Below are 11,146 nucleotides of genomic sequence, written 5' to 3'. Positions count from 1 at the left end.
TCTTGGTTATCGTCTCAAATGTGTTTTCATTGAGGGCCACATATGGCTGCCCTCGGTGGGCCGCATCTAACAGATATATGCATGTACATTTATAGGGATTCACTTCATGATATCATTACACAATTGCCTATGCATTTCAACCTTTGTGATTAAGGGCTATATAAGTAATTTTGATTATTTTTTTGCACGCTGTAAAAAAAAAAAAAAAGGCGCCACAATTTTACTGTAAACATTTACGGTAGTTTTTAAAGGATATTGCTGTAAATGAAAAAATGGTACTATTGTTTTTCAGAATTAAATTCTGATTTGCCAGTTTTTACCATAAAATCTATTATCATTTCACAGTGTACATTTTGTTGATAACTTGCTTTGAAATCATAAGTCATATTTTAATTTTAACAAAAAAAAGTTTGAATTGTATGATTCTATATTTGTTGCATTATTAGATTTTAAAATATATGCAATTGCCATGCAAGGCGCGTATTATTTCTCTCTCAAAATGGAAAGAGCGAATAGGTTTATGAAGAAAAGACACCATAACATAACATTTATTGATGCATATTTCAAGGCTTTTGCGGGCCACATTAAATAGTGTGGTGGGCCCCTGGCCTTTTGAGGTTTACACTAGTGGTATAATGTCTCGGTCATCGTACAGACACACATTGCGTGTTTATCATTCTCAATCCAAATACAGTAACCCCTCATTTATCGCTGTTAACTAATTCCTGGCCGTGGTAAATACATTTTCGCGAAGTAGGAATTATTCATAATATTTCATATATTTTCATATCTAGATAATTAAAAAAAAAACTGTAATGACCTTATAAATTATATATATATTTTTTTAACATTATGTTTGTCTCAAGCATGAAATAATACCCTTTGGTCACCTTTACACTCGTAGCACGATATAAAAATAAGCGTACGATATTATCTTGTTTGAATTGTAATTGTAACATCGAGACTGACTGCAGTTAATGTAGCTGCAGCAACACTTTGTGGTAACATTTTAACCCGGGCTGATCGCAATTAATCCCGGATGGGTCAAAGTTGTTTTTTTTTTACTTTAATAAACATGGACAGATTAATATGTATGTGTGTGTGTAAGTGTATATATACACGTACACACACACACACACACATATATACAGTATATGTATACACACATGTATATATTCACACATGTATGTGTATATATACGTGTATATGTATATATAGATGTATGTGTGTGTGTGTATATACACATACACACACACATATCTATATATATATATATATATATATATATATACACATCTATATATATGTATACATACATACATATGTGTGTGTGTGTGTGTGTGTGTGTATATATATATATATATATATATATATATATATATATATATACGTATGTGTGTATGTATGTACAGTATGTATACATCAGTGACGTGCGGTGAGGTTCATGGCTGGTGAGGCACTGACTTCATCACAGTCAGATTTACAAACATATGAACCCTAAAGAGTATCTTATTCACCATTTGATTGGCAGCAGTTAACGGGTTATGTTTAAAAGCTCATACCAGCATTCTTCCCTGCTTGGCAGTCAGCATCAAGGGTTGGAATTGGGGGTTAAATCACCAAAAATGATTCCCGGGCGTGACGCCGCTGCTGCCCACTGCTCCCCTCACCTCCCAGGGGGTGAACAAGGGGATGGGTCAAATGCAGAGGACAAATTTCACCACACCTAGTGTGGTACTTTAACTTAACTTTAACTTTACACATACAAACTGTAGCACACAAAAAAGCACATTTAATAAAAAAAAAACGTTATTATGGTCTTACCTTTACTTATAAATGAAGTCCATGCACAGCTCCTTTTGAACAAAAGCATCGATAACTTGTTTGTAGAAGTCTTCCTTATCTTTCTTCAGTTTTAAAAGTCTCTCTGTCTCGATGGAGATGATCCTTTAATTATTACCACCTGCTTCGATTGAAAGTCCAGTTTAGAAAACTGTTTTATTTTAGATATGTAATCCTCCATGTTAATAGTCCAGGCAAGAGGAAAAAATAAACGATCGCTGCTAACTGTTGCTGCTTGTTGTCACTTCTTCTGCAGCGGAGTAGTCGCAAGAATGATCTCTGGGATCACTACCGCCCTCTACCACCAGGAGGCGGGATTACTGCGAGCCTCACACAGTGCGTCTTTTGCAGCAGTTTTATGATTGCTCAGCACAAGAAATACGTTACACACATACATAAAGTTGTTGACAAAATACACTACATTATATACCTCAGCTAACTAAACTATGGAAATGTATAATATAATTCATATAACAATATGGTCTCACTGCACAGCAGGCCAGCAGTTAGCCGAGTCATTGTGCAATCCATGGTGAGGCTCAACTCAGTGACGTGCCTCAACTGGCTGGTGACTCACCGCAAGTCTCTTCTCAGTATTTCAATGGCAAATGTGAAAATTCAGCGATTTTGAATAAAAATAATCTAAAACTGGTGAAGTTAAATGGAAAATAACTTTATATTATAATCACTGGATACAATAACAATTTAATTTTTTTTTTCTTTTTACATTTTTTTTCTTTCCATGATGGCACGTGAGGCCCCGCCTCACCTGACTGCACGTCACTGGTGTGTATGTATATATATATATATATATATATATATATATATATATATATATCAATCAATCAATGTTTATTTATATAGCCCTAAATCACAAAAGTCTCAAAGGGCTGCACAAGCCACAACGACATCCTCGGCACAGAGCCCACACAAGGGACGTCGATGTGAATGACTATGAGAAACCTTGGGGAGGATCACATATGTGGGCAACCCCCCTCTAAGTACAGTCCTTAGTGGATCCAACATAACAGTGAGAGTCCAGTCCATAGTGAGGCCAGCAGGAGACCATCCCGAGCGGAGACAGGTCAGTAGCGCAGAGACGTCCCCAACCGATGCACAGGCAAGCGGTCCACCCCGGGTCCCAACTCTGGACAGCGAGCACCTCATCCATGGTCACCGGAACCGGAATTACCCGGCGAGGGGGCAAAGGAGAAAAGAAAACGGCAGATCAACTGGTCTAAAAAAAGGGGGTTTATTTAAAGGCTAGAGTATACAAATGAGTTTTAAGATGGGACTTAAATGCTTCTACTGAGGTAGCATCTCTAACTGTTTTATATATGTATATATGTATGTATATGTGTATATACATATACACATGTATATATAAATATGTGTGTGTATATGTATATATATGTATGTGTGTGTATATTAGGGCTGGGAATCTTTGGGTGTCCCACGATTCGATTCAGAATCGATTCTTGGGGTCACGATTCGATTCAAAATCGATTTTTTTTTCAATTCAACACGATTCTCGATTCAAAAACGAATTACAGAGCAATTACCATAATAATGCAATACAAATTCAAAACCAAACCCAATTTTGGAGTTCTGAACTTGTGATTTCTTGCAGTGTTATGTGGTAATATTTCACATTTGTCCCTATTGACTTTATACCCTGATAAACCGCCATATTCAGTGATGACATTATTGATATAGTGTAGAGAGGAGTTAACATGTGACAGGTAGAGAATTATGTCGTCACAATATATCGATAGCTTATTATACTGAGAGCCAATTTTTATAACAATATTATTTTCACTTCTTATTTTTGCAGCCAAGGGTTCAATAACCAAATTAAATAATAATCCAGATGCAGGACATCCCTGTTTTACTCCTCTTTTTAACGAAAAAGGTTCTGAAATATGATTATTGGTTTTGACTGATGCCATGGGCCTTTTATAAAGCATCTTAATCCATTGTATAAAATAATGTCCAAATCCAAATTTACGTAATGTGCAAAACATAAATGAGCAGTTTATGCGGTCGAATGCCTTCTCCGCATCAACAGTATATACTGCTGTGGGATAAGGGAGACTTCTAGCATAGTAAATAACATTAAACAATTTCCTTGTATTGTCTGAAGATTGTCGACCTTCCATGAAGCCAGTTTGGTCAGTATGAATTAATTTTCCTATTACATTTGATAATCGTGTGGCTAAGATTTTTGCCAAGATTCAAAAGGATTCTCTATTCATTCAATACATAGGATTTCAGCAGGATCTACCCCAGTCTGCTGACATGCAAGCAGAGTAGTAGATTTTTGTAAACGGCTTTTATAATTTTAAAGGACAATGTTTTATCAACTGATTGCAATAATGTAAATTTGTTTTAACTACTAAATGAACCAAAAATATGACTTATTTTATCTTTGTGAAAATATTGGACACAGTGTGTTGTCAAGCTTATGAGATGCGATGCAAGTGTAAGCCACTGTGACACTATTGTAATTTTTTAATTTTTTTTTATAAATGTCTAATGATAATGTCAATGAGGGATTTTTAATCACTGCTATGTTGAAATTGTAACTAATATTGATACTGTTGTTGATAATATTCATTTTTGTTTCACTACTTTTGGTTTGTTCTGTGTCGTGTTTGTGTCTCAATTGCTCTGTTTATTGCAGTTCTGAGTGTTGCTGGGTCGGGTTTGGTTTTGGAATTGGATTGCATTGTTATGGTATTGCTGTGTATTGTTTTGTTGGATTGATTAATTAAAAAATATATATATATAAAAAAAATCAACAACAAAAAAATCGATTTTTTAAAAATGAGAATCGATTCTGAATCGCACAACGTGAGAATCGCAATTCGAATTCGAATTGATTTTTTCCCACACCCCTAGTGTATATGACTTGACTTGACTTGACTATTTATTCATGCTTGCAGTGGAGCCAAGGCCCCACTGAAAAAACAGCTGAACTTTACAATGAATATTAAACAAACAAAGATAAAAAAAATTAAAAGAACAGACAGTATTTTATATAAAAAAAAACATTTTTATTTTCAGGGCAACAGCAGCATGGAAACTATTAGCATTCTGGTATATGACTGTATTACTTATTTAATTAGATAGTATTATTATACAGTTTAATTGCAGTATGCAGGGTAGAGTTTTTAAGTCTCTTTGTCTTGGCTTTGGGCTCGGGTTCAGCCAGCTTATGTTGGTTCCTCAATGTTCTGGCAGTGCAGCTGCCTCGTGTTGGAGGTAGCAGGTCATGCAGAGGGTGTTGCTCATCATGCATATCCCTGACCAGCTTCACTGCAGCCTCCTCTCTCCTGGTCTGGAGTGATGGTAGGGGTTGTGAGATGTTTCCAGCTCTCCTCGTAATGATTTTACAGGCACGTTTCTGGACTCGCTCTAGCTCTGCCTGTTGTTTTTTGGAGCAGCCCACTAAGAGCACTGAGCTATATTCCAGACACGGCCTGATGAGAGTGGTGTAGATGGTAACAAGGTCGTCTGCAGGTAGTCCATGTCTCGCCATGACTGTGAGGTAGTGCAGCCACTTGGAGGCGGTTTTTATTGCCTTCTCCATGTGCACATCTCCAGTCAGGTTTTGATCGAGGTGGTAACCCAGGTACTTTGTTGTTTCCACGACAGGGACCTCCTGTCCCCCCAACATCAGTGCAGGAGGTTGTGATGGATTTCGGGCAAAACATATCCGGAGTTCTACCGACTTTTTCCCGTTGAGTATCATTTTCTTATTTGCTGGCCATTCATCCAGCCTTTGTGCCTCCTGGCACATCGTTGTGTCTGACATGATGTTGGATATGGGGATCGCTCTCGATAGCCCGATGTCGTCTGCATATCTGACATCAAGGGTGTCCTCAAAAACAGCATCCCGGGTGGCCATGTAAAGGAGGAAGACATATGGGGAGACAACACCCCCTTGTGGCACCCCAGATGTAACTTCAATCCAGGGGCTGTGAGCTCCATTTGCCACCACTCTCTGTCTCCTTCCTGAGATGTAACTATGTAGCCAGGCTGTCAGATATGGGCACAGTCCTAGGTCCAGTATGTTTTGCATCAGGATCCCATGGTCAATTACATTAAAAGCTCTCGACATATCTGCCAACAGTACTCTCACCATCGTTGGTTTGGAATCGGTTTCGGTAAGCCAGGTGTGCATTGCCCTGACTAGAGCCGTTGTAGTACTGTGCTTAGGCAGATATGCATATTGATTTTTACATACGTCAAGCACTGTTGGCATAAGCTTTTTCAACACAAAACGTTCTATTGTTTTCCCCACACAAGAAGTTAGTGAAATATGACGCCAGTTTGAGATTGAGCCAGGGTCTTGGCCTTTGGGTATGGGACAGACATTTGACTCCTTCCATACATCGGGGACACACCCCTGTTGGAAAGAGCATTTGGCCAGATGTGTGATGACCGGTGCCAGGTCCTCTGCATGTTCTTTCAGCAGCCAGGTGGGAATGCCATCCGGCCCACTTGCCTTCTGGGGGTCCAGCCGAGTGAGGGCTAGCTTCATCTCACCTATGCTACAGATGTCACTTGGTGTAGCTCTTGGTAGGGGATAGACACAATAGGGCGTTGCTTTAGTCCACGACTCCGCAAAGAAGTTGTTCAGGGCTTCTGCAGTTTTGTCCTCTTCAACTTCTTGTATTTTGATTATTCCATCAGTTGATGATTTAGCGCGTCCTAGTCCTTTATTTATATAGTCCCACCACTCTTTGGGGTTCTTTTTCTTTAGGTTTTGCATTTCATTTTTATAATATCTAGTTTTTGCCTTGCGTATAAGTCTTTGGACGGAGTTTCTGATTTCTCTCCATTTTCCCACTTTACCCCATTTATTGTGGGCTTTTTGTCTTTTCTTTATAGCCTGTTTTATTTTCTCTGTCATCCATGGTTTGTCCGCATTTGTAATTTTTTTCAGTCGCACAGGCATGCATATGTCCATTGCTGTCTGGATATAGTTGTTAAAACTTGCTGCTTTGGCGGTGACGTCCACAGCCTCATAGACAGCAGACCAGTCAGTCATAGCAATGCATGTTGACAGAGCCTCTTTTCTTTCTGTGGTCACTAATCGAGCCCTCCTCCTCTTCACCTGTTGTTTCTGCCCTGTTGTATTCACTGGGTTCAGCACCAAACACTTGTGGTCGCTTGCACCTAGGGGGGCAAGGATGGTTGGGGGGCTGTAGAAGTTAGCCATGTTTGTAAAAATCAGATCAAGGGTGGCTTGCCCACGTGTATGACGTTTAACTATCTGCCGAATATCGGGGTGGGAGGAGGTCAGCATTTTTGTGGGCAATTTATTGAAATCCCCACATAAATATAGCCCCATATGGGGGGAAGACGCTTTAATTGTGTCTATGGTGGTTATTAAATACTCCAGGACTTGGTCCTGGCACGATTTTTTATCTGCCCATGGTGGGTGATATAGGTTTCCCACAAATATGGTTGAGACACTGCTGGGGGTCCGGCGCGGTTGTATTTGAACCCATGCGCATTCAAAGTCATCACTCTCCAGGTCCCCTCTTCTTTTTGCCCGCAGTCTCTCATGACAGTACACAGCCATGCCCCCTCCGCTTTTTCCATTTCTATCTCTCCTAAATAGTTGGTAGTCCTTGATTGACAACGATTCATCCGGAATATTATTGTGCGCCCACGTCTCAGTAACGCACCCAATGTCTGCATCTAAAGTTTTCAGCAACAGTTCATATTCATCAGTTTTGTTTATCAATGACCTGGCGTTGCAGAGAGTTAACTTCGGCATGCGCGGCTTCTCTCGGTCAGGTTTAACACAGCGTATTTCAGCCAGGACACTCACCCTTTTCCTTTTTTGCATGGGGCTCGGTCTGTGTCCTTCTGTAACTGTTATTTTCTGCCGCCGTTTTTTTCCGGCTTTAGATCCTCGCGCGCGGCTTCTTTTGCGGGCTATTCCAGTGCTTCTCAGCGTCTGTTTTATGTTTCCAATCAGCTGGGCTGCGTGTCTTTTCAAGCTCATTAGGAAGTGTGGAGGGTATTTGCGATTATTTAGTCCTTCCATCTCATTTGAATCCTACCGATGGCCACACACTGATGCATGAAACCGTTCCCAGCACGTTGCCCTGAAATTGTTATGATTAAAAAATAAAGGGACAGCTTAAAAACACATTTAAAAATCGAGGGCACACGCCGACGACAAACACTGCGGCTGCCTTGAAGCGCCACCTGCTGGTATATTTTTTTATATATGTATATATATATGTATGTGTGTGTGTATATATATATTAAAAAATGTGTCTCCTCAGTTCCCAAACGTTTACTGAGTGTTGTTAAAAGGAAAGGCCATGTAACACAGTGGTGAACATGCCCTTTCCCAACTACTTTGGCATGTGTTGCAGCCATGAAATTCTAAGTTAATTATTTGCAAAAAAAAAATTAAGTTTATGAGTTTGAACATCAAATATGTTGTCTTTGTAGTGCATTCAACTGAATATGGGTTGAAAAGGATTTGCAAATCATTATATTCAGTTTATATTTACAGCTAACACAATTTCCCAACTCATATGGAAACGGGGTTTGTATGTACTGAGGAGACACGTTTTTCAAGCTTTCAGGTGGAATTCTTTCCCATTCTTGCTTGATGTACAGCTTAAGTTGTTCAACAGTCCGGGGGTCTCCGTTGTGGTATTTTAGGCTTCATAATGCGCCACACATTTTCAATGGGAGACAGGTCTGGACTACAGGCAGGCCAGTCTAGTACCCGCACTCTTTTACTATGAAGCCAAGTGATGTAACACGTGGCTTGGCATTGTCTTGCTGAAATAAGCAGGGGCGTCCATGGTAACATTGCTTGGATGGCAACATTAGTTGCTCCAAAACCTGTATGTACCTTTCAGCATTAATGGCGCCTTCACAGATGTGTAAGTTACCCATGTCTTGGGCACTAATACACCCCCATACCATCACAGATGCTGGCTTTTCAACTTTGTGCCTATAACAATCCGGATGGTTCTTTTCCTCTTTGGTCTGGAGGACACGACGTCCACAATTTCCAAAAACAATTTGAAATGTGGACTCGTCAGACTACAGAACACTTTTCCTTTTTGTATCAGTCTATCTTAGATGAGCTCAGGCCCAGCGAAGCCGACGGCGTTTCTGGGTGTTGTTAAGCGGTTTTCGCCTTCCTTAGGAGAGTTTTAATTTGCAGTTACAGATGTAGCGACCAACTGTAGTTACTGACAGTGGGTTCCTGAAGTGTTCCTGAGCCCATGTAGTGATATCCTTTACACACTGATGTCGCTTGTTGATGCAGTACAGCCTTAGGGATCGAAGGTCACGGGCATCTGTTGAAAAGCTCTATGGAGATGATGATTTCATTTTCCAGCATGATCCAGCAGTGCCAAAACCACCAGTAACTGATGTACTGACCATGGCATTACTGTCCTCGATTGGCCAGCCAACTCCCCTGACCTGAACCCCATAGAGAAATTGTGGGGTATTGTGAAGAAGAAGCTGAAAGACACCAGACCCAATAATGCAAATGAGCTAAAGGCCGCTATTGACGCATCCTGGGCATCCATAACACCTCAGCAATGCCACAGGCTGATTGCCTCCATGCCACGCCTTATTGGTGCTTTAATCCGTGCAAAGCGTTCCCAACCTCCGTCGACGGTCCCCGCTGGTACTAGGCTCCGCTGCTTCACAGGCCGCTGGATGTTGCCGGCGTAGAATTCCGATGCTAGCGAGGAGGTCCAACGAATACGCATCTTTCGGTCCAAAACGGCCAGATCTCTCTACATCCAGAATTGTCTGGCGGTCGTATGTTACCACGGAGTGTCCACGTTGGAAGCCAGCCATGAAATTCACAGAATTTACCGGAATATTTGCCAAAATGTTCTATTTCTACCATGAGCCTCTGAAGCCGAAGCCGTGCAGGACGCCGCCATCTTGAGATCATTAATTTGCTTCCTGGAGAACGTATTGGGGTCGCATTGTACAAAAAAACAAAAAAAAAAGAGCAGCATTGTCATTTGAAAAAGGTAAGCAAGCTTGTTTGTGTCAACAACTGTTTAAACTAAAGACGAGTAAAAGGTGAAGTATGTTAAGTTGTTTGAGTGTGTTTACTACATTATTGATTAGTAACTGTGTCTTCTTATTATTGCAAACTGCAAAGACTTTCAAACTGTGCACTTAATTTTTACTATACTTATTTGACCAAGTTTTGAGCAAATCAATTACTTGTAGTTTAGTGAAACATTTACAAACATTCCTGTATGACATTCTGACTACTAAATTGCATTTGTACCCAAATACAGGATCATACATTGGTCGTACTTTAAGTCCTCATGTGTACAGTGACGTATTTCCAGAGTTTTTAAACAATATAAAAATGACAAAATATTTTCTGATATAAATATCAACAATATCTTTGTAGTATCGACTATTTACGGCTCTGGTACTTGGTATCGTTACAGTCGATGTATGTGTAGATCCACCCATTTGTTTACATTGAGGAACGCTAGCTTGCTGTTAGCTATTGTATCCTCCTGGAGTGTGTATTCCTCGTCGTGCAGGGATGATACTTGGAAGAAACATACTTTATTTGTCGCCATGGAGGCGAGGATTAGTAGCTAAAACACCGCCAACTGCGGATGGACGTTAGCTGCTATGTTTTAAATCCCTGTCAGTGCTTTAGTTTTTATAGCTTCAACACTATTGTTAATTTTTTTAAGCCAAAATATGTTCATTCCACCTCTTCTGTCTCCACACTGTTTCTGCTTGTAAGTGCTCTGTGCGTGTGCGTTGACTAACATGCGCGCTGACTTGTATTACAAGCAATGTCACAACGTAAAAAAAAAAAAGTACCGGTATTTTTCAAACGCTGTATAGTACCTATTTTAATTAATTAGTACTGGTATATTGTAAGCTTAAGCTTGAACTTAAGCAGAGTAATTAAACAACTGAAAACTATTACATATGAATTAACTGCTTTAAATAAAAAGAAAAACAAATATAATTACATCATTGGCATGCAAACTATTCATAAATGCATAAATTATTCTGGTGGTTTCACAAACATACGTTCACTAATCAATATTTACCTGTAACCTTCCATTGTTTCCTGAAGTCGCTATCTGGGCTTTTATTCCAAACCATAATTCATTGAACCCACACACCAACGTGACGTGTGCGGCAAATTAGTCGTCTGTGTAACTCGTGGAGTTGTTGAACGTTTGCTGATATGAAATAATCCATAAGACTAATGTGCCATCCATCAATGTTAGCTGGACTGTGATGGCCA

This window comes from Entelurus aequoreus, linkage group LG21 (assembly GCF_033978785.1).
Source record: "Entelurus aequoreus isolate RoL-2023_Sb linkage group LG21, RoL_Eaeq_v1.1, whole genome shotgun sequence".
Taxonomy (NCBI): Eukaryota; Metazoa; Chordata; class Actinopteri; order Syngnathiformes; family Syngnathidae; genus Entelurus; species Entelurus aequoreus.
Note: the sequence above shows the minus strand (reverse complement) of the source record.